The sequence below is a fragment of the Bos indicus x Bos taurus genome, chromosome 3 (assembly GCF_003369695.1).
Source record: "Bos indicus x Bos taurus breed Angus x Brahman F1 hybrid chromosome 3, Bos_hybrid_MaternalHap_v2.0, whole genome shotgun sequence".
In the NCBI taxonomy this organism is placed as follows: domain Eukaryota; kingdom Metazoa; phylum Chordata; class Mammalia; order Artiodactyla; family Bovidae; genus Bos; species Bos indicus x Bos taurus.
The window spans coordinates 105,089,140-105,101,951 of NC_040078.1; the positions used below are offsets into that span (position 1 = coordinate 105,089,140).

The following is a 12,812-nucleotide window of genomic DNA, read 5'->3' on the forward strand; positions in this document are numbered from 1 at the left end:
TATTTTCCAAGTATCCTATAAATGTGTTATCATACTTCCATAATTAAAAAAAAATAAAATTTGGAAAAAAAGATCTTAGCTCTTGGACCATACACAAATAGGAATTGGGTCAGATTTAGCCCAAGGACCATTGTTTGTCAATCCTGCTCTGGATCATTTATTTTTATTGCTATAGAATATTTTGTTGACTTTATATCCATTTTAAAAAATTAAATAAATATTTACCAGTTCAAGAAATTCAGAAGATACTGTTATAGATCATTTTTTTAATCTACTCTCAAAAAACTTAGTGTGTAAATATGGACAAGACAGGTGGCTCAGATGGTAAAGAATCTGCCTGCAGTGCAGGAGACCCCAGGTTCGATCCCTAGGTCAGGAAGATCCCCTGGAGAAGGAAATGGCTACCCACTTCAGTATTCTTGCCTGGAGAATCCCATGGACAGAGGAGCCAGGTGGGCTACAGCACATGGGGTTGCAAAGAGGGGACATGACTGAGCAACTAGCACTTTCACTTTCAAGTAGACAAGATAAGTCATGTTAACCAATAAGGAGGCAGAAAGTGACCAAGGCCCTAAGAGAGGTTTGCATGCCCTGACCTGAGAGCTACCAGGAGCCAGGCTGCCTGGATTCCCATTCTGGCTTCACCATTTACTAGTTCTGTAACCTTGGACAAGTCACTTTAGCTTCCTGTTCCTCAGTTTTCTCATCTGTAAAATGCAGATCCTAGTAACTCTCACTGCATAGATTTGCTGTGAAAATTAAATTGTCATAAAAGTTAAATAAGATGGTGCACATAAAGCACCCAGAAGAGTTCCTGGTTCTTACTTAGCATTACATAAATGTTGGCTTTTATTATACAAGCTGGAGGGGAAGCTTCCCTGGTGGCTCAGACAGTAAAGAATCCGCCTGCAACGTGGAAGACCTGGATTCAATATCTGGTTGGGAAGATCCCCTGGAAGAGGACATGGCAACCCACTCCAGTATTCCTGCCTGGAGAATCCCCATGGACAGAGGAGCCTAGTGGGGGTTACAGTCTATGGGGTTGCAGAGTCGGACACGACTGAGCGACTAAACACAGCACACACAAGCTAGAGGATCATGTAAGGCTTTTGAAGGCAGCATAGAATCAAAGTTTTAAAAGATGGGTAAGGTTTGGACACACAAAGATGGAGACCAAGGTATTCAAGAAGACAGAACAATATATGGAAAAACCAAGAGAAGCAAAGAACATATGTCGAAAAGGACAGCAAAGGAAAAATGTAGAAAATTTACATGTGAATCAAGGAGTAAATAAAGAAGGAGAGAAATAAATTCAGAAACAAAGAGTTGTGGCCAGATCATAATGACCCTTGATGTGCTCAGTTGTGTCCAACTCTTTGCGACCCCATGGACTGTATCCTGCCAGGCTCCTCTGTCCATAGAATTTCTCAGGCAAGAATTCTGGAGTGGGTTGCCATTCCTCCTCCAGGGGACCTTCGCCACCCAGGGATAGCACCTGCGTTTCTTGTGTCTCCTGCATTGGCAGGGGGATTCTCTATCACTGAGCCACCTGGGAAGCCCAGTGAACCTTGAAGACAGGGCTAAAAAGTGTGGAATTTGTCCTGCAGGCATGATGTTTCCAGGATCTGGCAGTTGCGGAAGGCAAGTAGAGAGAAGAGAGTCAAGAATTAGGTTACATCTCTGATAGTCCAGGGAACAGCACCTTGACTAGGGAAAAGGCAGTGTGCTTTGAAAACTGACTGGATGTGGAGGACAGGGAGGAATTTTAAGAGGTACTACCAGAAAATCCCTGGTGGTCCAGTGGTTAAGACTCAGCACTTCCACGGCTGTTGCCCAGGCACAATCCCCGACTGAGAACTAAGATCCTGCAAGCTGCACAGCATGGCTGGAAAAGGAAAAAAAAAAAAAAGATTTAAAAAGAAGCACTACTAAGTTTTAAGATTGGGTGACTGGGAGTATGGTGGTGGCATTGTCTGAAATGGGGAGCACAGACAGAAAGAGAAGGTTTAGGATGGAGAGTCATGATTCTGGTCTTTAACCCATAGAGTTTGAGGACTCCTATGGAATTATCTAATGGAACTGGAGCTAAGAATAAATTGATCTATGAACAGAACTGATAATACACAACTAAATGCTTTGGGTTAATCCTTTTAGCAACTCAACATGATAGGTACTGTATGTGACTGTCCCCATTTTATAGAGGAAGAAAGTGAAACCAAGTAAGTTAAGGCTAAGGCCACAGCTCATCATCAACTACCCCACTTTATTGCCTGTGCAGTTGACCTTTCTAGTACCTCATCTCAGGAGAGTCCCTCAGACCCTTGCTCAGAGGCTATTTGATGCAACTCCAGTAAGCTTAGACTATGCACCTTCTTGGCTTCAGCAAATTAGATTGTCACCCTGTTTATTTAACTTATATGCAGAGTACATCATGAGAAACGCTGGGCTGGAAGAAACACAAGCTGAAATCAAGGTTGCCAGGAGAAATATCAATAACCTCAGATATGCAGATGACACCACCCTTATGGTAGAAAGTGAAGAGGAACTAAAAAGCCTCTTGATGAAAGTGAAAGAGGAGAGTGAAAAAGTTGGCTTAAAGCTCAACATTCAGAAAATGAAGATCATGGCATCTGGTCCCATCACTTCATGGGAAATAGATGGGGAAACAGTGGAAACAGTGTCAGACTTTCTTTTTCTGGGCTCCAAAATCACTGCAGATGGTGACTGCAGCCATGAAATTAAAAGACGCTTACTCCTTGGAAGGAAAGTTATGACCAACCTAGATAGCATATTCAAAAGCAGAGACATTACTTTGCCAACAAAGGTCCGTCTGGTCAAGGCTATGGTATTTCCTGTGGTCATGTATGGATGTGAGAGTTGGACTGTGAAGAAGGCTGAGCGCCCAAGAATTGATGCTTTTGAACTGTGGTGTTGGAGAAGACTCTTGAGAGTCCCTTGGACTGCAAGGAGATCCAACCAGTCCATTCTGAAGGAGATCAGCCCTGGAATTTCTTTGGAAGTAATGATGCTAAAGCTGAAACTCCAATACTTTGGCCACCTCATGCGAAGAGTTGACTCATTGGAAAAGACTCTGATGCTGGGAGGGATTGGGGGCAAGAGGAGAAGGGGACGACAGAGGATAAGATGGCTGGATGGCATCACTGACTCGATGGACATGAGTCTCAGTGAACTCCGGGAGTTGGTGATGGACAGGGAGGCCTGGTGTGCTGCTATTCATGGGGTCGCAAAGAATCAGACACGACTGAGCGACTGATCTGATCTGATCTGATAAAAGGGATAGGCATAATGACAGCAGGAGAAGTGGCAACTGAAAACCAGAAACTTTAAGAAACCCCCATGAGAATCCCCAAAGCACAGCATTCTGGGGCCATCCATTAAGGTGAAATAGAGTCCTTAACTCGATAGTCCAAGAGGATAACTTAATAATAAAGCCTGATTGCTACCAGTGCATGTTTATAATAAATCAAGAAAATACTAAATTTACTTCTGTTTCTTAAATAAGGATGGCTAGGAAGTTTATAATATACCTTTAGAAGATTCTCAATGGATATGGACTCTTTTTTTTTTTTTTAATGTTAAGGAACAGAGTCTCAAAACTTTGGGGAACCTCACTTCAAAAATAGCTTTCCTGACAGCAGAGGTTTTGATACAATTGTTTTTCCCCTCACCTGTGAGCCCTCAAAGTATGTGAAGGATACCCTGGGCTGTGTAGCTCTGCGGAACCCTCTGCCAGGATTCTCAGGCTCACTCACACGACCATCGGTAACCTCCTCTTTTCCTCTCATCTGCCTCCCCCACTTCACTGCTTAGAAAGTGGGCAATGAGAAGCAGAAACAGTGTGGTGGGGTCAGAAAGGGCTCTAACGTCCATAGCAAATGTGAGCAGAAGCCTCCCTACACAGCACTCAGTGGAAATGAAGGAATAAAACATTCACTCTGGTGCTTGTCAGGTGGTGAGGGATACCAAATGAAGAATAAAAAGACCAGTCTCATCTGGGCCCTAGCTCTGTTGCTTACCAGCCCCGCACTTCTCCGTTTCTGTCCTTCTGTCTAGCATGCCTATGCCTCATGAACTCACCTCTCCAGGCTGGGCTGGGATCTTGAAAGCTTTCTGAAATGAAAATCTGATTTAGTCACTCTCCTACTTACAACTTCAATAGCCTCTCAGTGGCTATTGCAGGTATTCCTAAGCCTTTTGGGCTCAGGACCCCTTTCCACTCTAAAAATTATGGAGGAACTTGAAGAGATTTTTCATGTGCTGTTTGTTACTTCTAACAACACTTACCATGTTAGGAATTAACACAGAAATTTCTAAAATTTTGTTAATTCACTTAAAATTACAATAAACCCATCACATGGTAACATAACCAAATTTTAATTAAAATTTTCTGTAATTTCTAAAACAAAATATTGATGAGAAAAGTGGTGTCTTACATTTGTAGAAGTTTTTTTAACACCTGGCTTAAAGAAGACAGCTGGATTCTCAAATCTGTTTCCGCATTTAATGTGTTGAAATATCATCTGTCCTGTAGTCTGTGGAAAACTTCACTGTACACTCATGAGAGAATCACAGTGAAAAAAGCAAATCACATTTAGCACTATTATGAAAATAATTTTGAGCTTACTGACCTCTGAAACATCTCAGGGACACCAAGGAGTACCAGAACTACACACTATGAAAACCATTGGCCTATAAAATAAATTACATACAAAGACATTAATTGTCATTCTAGATACACAAAGACCTCCTTCAGCACCATATCCACAGTCTCCCATATTCCCGCTCCACCAGTCACACCAACCAGCCATCCCCTATCATGTGTCTTTATGCCCTTACACACATCCATCCCCCTGCCTGAAATAAGCTTCTTCCTTGCAGGCTCTTTCAAGAACGAACTTGAAAGGGTTTGACTCTCAAAGTGCCTCCTCTGACCTATCCTGACAGCTGATGTCTCCCTGCTGGCAGAGCACAGGCTTTGAAGTCAGGTTGGAGGTGAATCTCCACTCAGTCATTTACTGGCTGGGTGACCTCGGACAAGTAGCTTCACCTCCCAGAGCTTCAGTTTCCTCTCTGTTAAAACAGGGATGGTCCAAGTGGACAGGCATTTAACCAGAGGAGTGCAGCAAAAACTGTTTATTGACAGAACGAGCCTGAAAACAGGTACATGGATAGGGCTCAATGCATTAAGTACTTGTTGAATGGATCAACCAGTTAAAGGACGGTGGCATCTTCTATTTACTGAGCATTTACTTACTGGGTGCCCAGCACTGTTTCTTGTGGACTTCACAAGCATTAACTTATTTTATCTTCACACCAACCGTCTGGATTGAACAATATTCCTTTAGAGGTGAAGGTCCTGCGGTAGAGATTCGAGCTAACTCGCTTAATGTCACCCACCACCGGGTCCACGAGCCCTCTCCACGCCTCAGTTTACCCTCCCTTGAGAGGGGGTGCGCAGGGCCAGTGGAGGTGTGGATCTGGGCCGCGGGCTATAAGGCGGGAGGAGGCCGACAGCGGGCGCTGGCTAGGCCGGGCCGCTTGGGGGCGCCCTACCCGTGCTCACCACCCCCTCGACAACACGCCCCCCTACCTCCTCCTGCCCCCGGCTCCGCGCGGGCCCAACCGCCCAGGCGCGCGCCACCCCACGGCGGGAGGCCCGGGGGGCGGGGCCAGGGAGCCCCCGCCCCGCCCCCGCCCCCGCCTCAGCCGCCGCCGCCGCCGCCGCCGCCGCCTCGGTCGAGCCCCCTGCCGCCCGCCAGCCCGCCGGCCGACCGGCCGCCGCCGATCTCCGGAGCCGCCCCCGCCCGCCCCCTCCGCGCGTCCTCTCTAGCTCGCTGCGCAGCGGAAACATGGCGGCGGGCAGGGAGTGAGCCGCCCCGCGCCGTCGCTGCGCCCGCAGGTAAGCGCCTCGGTGGCCGCCTCCGCTCGCCAGGAAAGCCCGCGCCCTGAGGGGCCTGGGCCGCCAGGGGCCGCCCCGGGCGAGAAGGAGGCGCCGGGACAGGCCGGGCCGCTGTCCCCGCCCCTCGGGCCCTACTGTCCGTCTGTGTGTCCTGGCCGGTCAGCCTGTCAGGGGTCCGAGCGCTGCTGTCGCCCGCCTACTCAGCGGTCCGGGAACCCCCGCGGCGTTCTGCATCCGCGGCCGGTCCGGCGGGGCCCAGTATCCGGCCCGCGGCCCTCTCTCAGTAGGGGCACCCCGGGGCTCCGCGAGGGAAAAACTCAAGGACACGGGGACTCTGGAGGGTCAGCATCGCGTGCGGTCCGAGCGGGGGTCGTTCTGTCCAAGCTAGCGGGGCTGGGTCGGCCGGAGAGTGTTGGCTTTGGGCCGAGGGCCAGGAGTCGGAGGAGCTGTCAGTCTGCTCCGACAGGAGAGCTGAGAGATGCCTGTGGATCCTCGCCGGCCGGATCCGGTTCGGGGCGGGCGAGGACCGAGGTCGGCGGGCTTCCTGGCCCAGCCGAGGGTCGGAGGTGCGAAGGGCGGGGAGCTGTCAGCCGCGTCCTCCGGGCTGGCTCCGGCTGCGGGAGCTGCGCCGGGACAACTCACGTGTGCCGCCGGAAACGGGCGGGCAGAGCTTGTTTCCAGCCTCCGACGGGGGCGGGGGACTGTGGGCACTGAGGTGAGCCGGGGGCCGGGAGGGCTTGGACACGTGGGCACGGCTGTGGGCCAGCCCCAGAGGAATGAAAAGGGGTTTCTAGGAGATAGGTGAACCCCAGAACGTCTCCACATTGGAAAGGAATTTAAAAGTCATCTAGGATCCGTTTCTTTCGCCCCGTACCAAAGTAGCTTCGAAAATCCCAAATTCTACCCTAATAATTTGACCAGTCTATTTGAAGATCTTCTCCAGTGACGGGAAACTAATCTCTTCCCTAGGAAACCTATTCGTTCCTGGAAAGCTTTGGTGTTTCGAAATTTTTGTTTGTTTGTTTTGGTTGAAAGAAATAGATGCCTCCAATTCTTCCTACTTCTGTTCCCTTATGGACACCCATTAAGATAGCTGAAGATCATGTCCCCGGAACCTTGTCTTAACTAACTGATTCCACTTGCCTTCAGTTGTTTGTCATAGTCTGGGGTTCTCTCATTCCTTCTCTAAATGAACTCTAGTTTGCCCTTTAATGGAGCGCTTCTTAGTGTAAGCCAGGAGACAAAACCTATTAAATTTCTGCAAGAAACTCTTTTGGCTCCAAGGAGAGACCTGCTTAAATATAAGGTACTCTATTCCTTTACGCATTTCGGTACTGCGTTTTGAACTTTAAAAAAAAAAAGACATCTAGTACTGTTTGTTTAAACCAACTAAAAGTTCTTATTTTGTGGAAAATTTTGGCTTTTCCCTCATTTTTAAAAATGTCTATAAACACTATCAAATGAGCCTGTGTATATTGAAATGTTGCAGTGCACCATGCAAATAGAAGAGCTTATTATTTTTTATACTGGAAAAGCATTTGAGATCTCATTTGATGCCAGACTGCAATTTAATATTTAGTTGGAGAGGGAAATGCTTTATTATATTGACCTCTTTGCTCTCTTTATAACTACCAACACGAGACCCAAAATTACTATGAAAAAGGACATTTTTTTGTTGTTGTTGTTGCTCACATACCAACCAGCATTTTTTTTTTTTTTTTTTACTTTTTCATCACTTAGCCTTGGTTTTTGGGATTATGTTTTTAAACAGGATCTTTACCAACATCCTGAACCCCTGCCTAAGAAAGCCTGCAGGTTAGTAATTTTTTAAACTTAGGAGAGATGTGATGGCCTTATAGATAAAATGTCAAGCTCTTGTATCTGGGACCCTATTTATATTTTAAACAAATTAACATAAACAAGCACATACCAGCAGTCAGAATTGGTTCTTTATCTTTCTTCTTATGTCTTCATTTTTTCAGTTGGTTGATGGTTTTGAAGTTTGCAGCACAGGTCAAGTTTTGATTTCTGGTATGTTTGTGCAAATACTGTTTCCCTTTTATGTAAGTTGGATAAGACTTTGTATAGCACCGTTCTGTACAGAACTGTACAGACTCAGGAAAAGCTCTGATTCCTTCCCTTCAAAGGACTTGGAGTTAATAGTGGGAAATACTAAAAAACTATGAGAAAGAACTGGTGTGACTATCCTACTGAAAATGTAAAGGCAACGTCTTCTAAACTTTATACTTAATGTATCTACTGTATGTCAGGCACTATGCTATGTACTATGTTAACTGGGTAGACAGAGATAAGTAAGATACATTTCCAATCCTTGTGGAAATGGTAAATTAGACGCTAAAATAGGTCATCTCAGAATAAAAAGTGAGAGCTTTGCTGCTTGATACTTGCACCAAGGTGAGGGCACTCAGACTAGCTCAGGACTTGAGGGAAGGCTTGAGGAAGAGATGACACCTGGCCCAAGTCCTAAATGGTAAGTAGAAGTAAGTCAGACAAAGATGAGTAAAAAAAAGTGCTTCACATAGAAAGAATAGTTTGAGGAAAGACATCAGTGTGAGAAAAGGAATAGCTTGCCTGCTGCTGCTGCTGCCAAGTCGCTTCAGTCGTGTCCGACTCTGTGCGACCTCATAGACAGCAGCCCACCAGGCTCCGCCGTCCCTGGGATTCTCCAGGCAAGAACACTGGAGTGGGATGCCACTGCCTTCTCCGATAGCTTGCCTAGGGAACCACAAGCAGTTTGGTACTGCTAAGAAATAACAATGGCGATACAAGTGGTAAGTTGTGAGACTGGAAATACAATCAGAGTCCATGTCATGGTGAACCTTGTATGCATAAGTATCTTGAAATGAATTCAATGGGTGATTTTTTTAAATCACTGGAAGGTTTTTATAGATATGCTTGAATAATTTTAAAATGTGATTATGGGGATGAAGAGAGGGATGAAGTTGAGAGAATCTGTGAGGCTTTATGATTGGGTGGGTGTGTAGACCAGAGGGCGAGTAGCCCACTGTGATGTTCAGGTTTTTGATTCGGGTGACTGCAGAGATGACGGTGACATTAACTGAGACAGGAAATATTGGATAATGATTTCAGTTTGGGACTTAGAGGTTTTGTGATTTTTTGAGTGAGATCAGTGAGCAAATGTGGTGGAAGTAAAATAGGAAAAAAACCCAGAGGCTGTGGTCAGAAAGTGGAATTCTAGAGTTCAATTGTCTGATGTGAAGCTCTTCTCACTGACAGCTAGGTCTGTGTGTGGATTGCTGAAGTACAGCAAAGGTGAAGGCTGGTGAAGCTGAGTGTGACAGGGAACTGGGAGGCTGTTGTATGGGACGAGTCTTCTGCATCAGTAGTGAAGTGATTCAGGATGCGGAGAAGAGAGATTGTGACCCAGGTGCAGTGAATATAAGGGATTAATCGGGAGGGTGGTAGAAGACAGATGAGGAGGAGGGGTAAGGATTGATATAACCAGATGGTGGAAACCTCAGAGGAGAAGGAATTTATAAATGCAGGAATGGGACAGTAGTGGTTTTTTACTTTTCCTTCCTGGAAGCAGGATTCGGATCTATTCATCTTTATTCTAATCTCATATTAGTCGTGTTGGGTCTGAGAAGTCTGTTCTTAGTCTTGAAAAGCAGGAGAGCAGATACCCTATATCAAATCCTTTCTGCTAATACTTAATGACAAAAAGTCCATTGATGTTTTTTCTGTGGATAGATAGAAAGCAATCAGTAGTGAGGATATGCCCATGGTTTCTGGAAAGAGTATAGTTAAGAACCTAGGCTTTGGTTTAGAAAGACCAAGATTCACATCTGAGCTGCGTCGCTTACTGGCCTTAAGACTGTAAGCAAATTGTTTAACCTCTGTGACTTTCAGTATCGTTATGTGTAAAAAATAGATTTCTGCTTTGTGGGGTGTCACAAAGATTACCTGAAATAATGTGTGTGTGTGTGTGTATACTGTAATGTGTATACACACACACTAGAAAAGCAGTTGGCACTTCAGAGATGCAAAGTAAATGGTACCTTTCTTCCAACTACCTTCAAGGGATGTAAGCTCCACTGGCAGAAATGAAATTTTTTCATGCTTGACTAAATTAAAAGGCAGTAAATACTCTGAGGAAGGTAAAGCAAAGTGATACAGAAGTTCAGAAGGTAGAGCCATCATTTCTCAACAGCTGGGGACAAGGTTAGGCTTTACACTCAAGGTGAATTTTATTTAGGCCTTGGAGAACACATTGAAATAGATTAAATAATTTAGGTGGAACTATAAAATGGGGTAATTATATCATATGTTTTTAAAACTTAATAGTTGCCAGAGGTTAAGTATTATATTTGTGTAAGTCAGTAGTGAGAGATGTGGCTAGAGAGGTGGGCTGGGGCCATAGTATTAAAGACCTGAAACTCTGAAGCTTGGACTTGATCCTAAATATACTAGGGAGCCACAGATTGTAGATCCTTCCTCTCTACCTCAGTCTTCTAACTGTAAAATCTGTAGGCGTTAATTTAGAAACTTTCAATTTGTGTTTGAAATAAACCAAGTAAGAAATTCACATTTGAAAATAAGTTAAAAAAGATAGCTACTAGGATTTATCTTGTAGTTGTTGCTTAATCTTTGCAATAAAACCTTGTTTGGTAGACAGGCTTAGTGGACTTAAAAACATACAAGATCTCACTGGTAGAAAGTGACTAAAAAAAGGAAGAAGAAAGTGACTAAAGATGTTCTAATTTCAAATTCTTTTTTATATTTCCATACTTATTTAGATTTGAAAAAGAAGCCTGGGTCCTCAGTGTCACTAAATAATACAGCCCAGGGCTGGTCACTTTGCTTCTGTGATCCTCAGTTCCCTCATTTATAAAATGAGGAAAAGTGTAGGTGTAAGGCTTAACTAAAGTAGTGTGTGTATTGCACTTTACATAATGTGAAAAATACATAATAGATACTCAAATGTTACCCACATCTGTAAATGAGGGATTTTAACCAAACCATTGCCAAGGGCTTAGTGCTAACTCCCTAGCCATCAGAGAACTGCTGAAACTAATTATTTTGATAACCTTTGGCCATATAAACCCGGCAAGTCTTATTCTCTGTTATCTTTGTCCTAGTTCCTCCAATCATCTGTTTTTCTTCTGTACTGTTATTCTGGTGCTGACCTGGCTTCCTTTTACTCTCTCCCAATCCTGCTTGTTGCTCCCTTTCAAACCTTTCCACTTGTTCTCTGAAACTCCTATTTCCTGAACTGTCAACCATTTTACGGGATGTTTTATGTGTGTTCTGGCCTTAAATGGGAGCCAGTAGAGTAAGAGTACTTGCTCTCTAGCCCTTCTGAATGGGTGCAGCTCATTCTCCTAGACCACTCTTTGCAAAAGGAAAGAGATAAGGCTGACTGTAATTTTTTGTGCACCACTATTCCACACATTCTGTGAATCAAGGTAAATTGGAAGTGGTGAAACAGGAGATGGAAGGAGTGAACATCTAATCATTTTAGGAATCAGTGAACTAAAGTGGACTGGAATGGGCGAATTTAATTCAGATGGCCATTATATCTACTACTGTGGGCAAGAATACTTTAGAAGAAATAGAGTAACCCTCATAGTCAACAAAAGAGTCTGAAATGCAGTACTTGTTTGCAATCTCAAAAATGACAGAATGATCTCTGTTCATTTCCAAGGCAAACCATTCATTATCACGGTAATCCAAGTCTATGCCCCAACCACTAATGCCGAAGAAGCTGAAGTTGAATGTTTCTCTGATGACCTACAAGATTTTCTAGAACTAACATCTAAAAAAGATGTCCTTTTCATCATAGGGGACTGGAATGCAAAAGTAGGAAGTCAAGAGATACCTGAAGTAATAAGAAAGTTTGGCCTTAGAGTGCAAAATGAAGCAGGGCAAAGGCTAACAGAGTTTTGCCAAGAGAATGCACTGGTCATAGCAAACACCGTCTTCCAACAACACAAGAGAAGACTGTACACATGGACATCACCAGATAGTCAACACCAAACTTAGATTGATTGTATTCTTTGCAGCCAAAGATGGAGAAGCTCTATACAGTCAGCAAAAACAAAACTGGGAGCTGATTGTGGCTCAGATCATGAACTCCTCATTGCCAAATTCAGACTTATATTGAAGAAAGTAGGGAAAACCACTAGACCATTCAGGTATGCCCTAAATCAAATCCCTTACGACTATACATTGGAAGTGAAAAATAGATTGAAGGGATTAGATCTAGTAGAGTGCCTGAAGAACTACGGACAGAGGTTAGTGACATTGTACAGGAGGCAGTGATCAAGACCATCCCTAAGAAAAAGAAATCCAAAAAGGCAAAATGGAGGAGGCCTTACAAATAGCTGAGAAAAGAGAAGTGAAAAGCAAAGGAGAAAAGGAAAGGTTCAGTTCAGTTCAGTTCAGTCGCTCAGTCGTGTCCGACTCTTTGCGACCCCATGAATCGCAGCACACCAGGCCTCCCTGTCCATCACTGCCGGGGTCCAGCCCCGGCTGATCCAGGGAATTCGAAGGGGAGACGGCTTCGGCGAACAGGATACATTGGCTTTATTTAAATATTAATTAGAGATATAAAGAGTAATAGAATGAGGATAGCTCAGCAGGAAAATTCAGTGGAGAAAAGAGGCTGAGTAGCTTGGTTTACGCGGAAAATCAATATAACCTGTGACATCAGGTTAGCTGTGACCACGGAGGCCGCAGGCACCCTCTCGAATAGCGGAAGGTGCTCCGCCTTAGGCACCTTCTCGAGTGGGTCTTAGAAGCCCAGGCAAATAAATGGTCGCAGAGGACCTCCGCGCTCCAGAAAGACTCAGCCAGAATGTGAAAGAAAGAATGACATGGGGAGACCAAGCTTTGGTGAGCAAGGCCTGTA

General features: G+C 44.7%; 1 protein-coding gene across 4 annotated transcripts in view; it reads left to right on the forward strand.

Moving 5' to 3' along the window:
- Positions 1-5,757: 5,757 nt before the first annotated feature.
- Positions 5,758-12,812, forward strand: part of SCMH1 (Scm polycomb group protein homolog 1) — a 224,681-nt gene continuing 217,626 nt past the window's right edge. Inside the window, exon 1 of one of the 4 annotated variants that reach the window (XM_027537643.1) lies at positions 5,758-5,920. The gene's annotated coding sequence lies outside the window, so the exon portion shown is untranslated. The remainder of the gene's footprint in view (positions 5,921-12,812) is intronic. The other 3 variants (XM_027537637.1, XM_027537642.1, XM_027537639.1) reach the window with 3 other exon arrangements.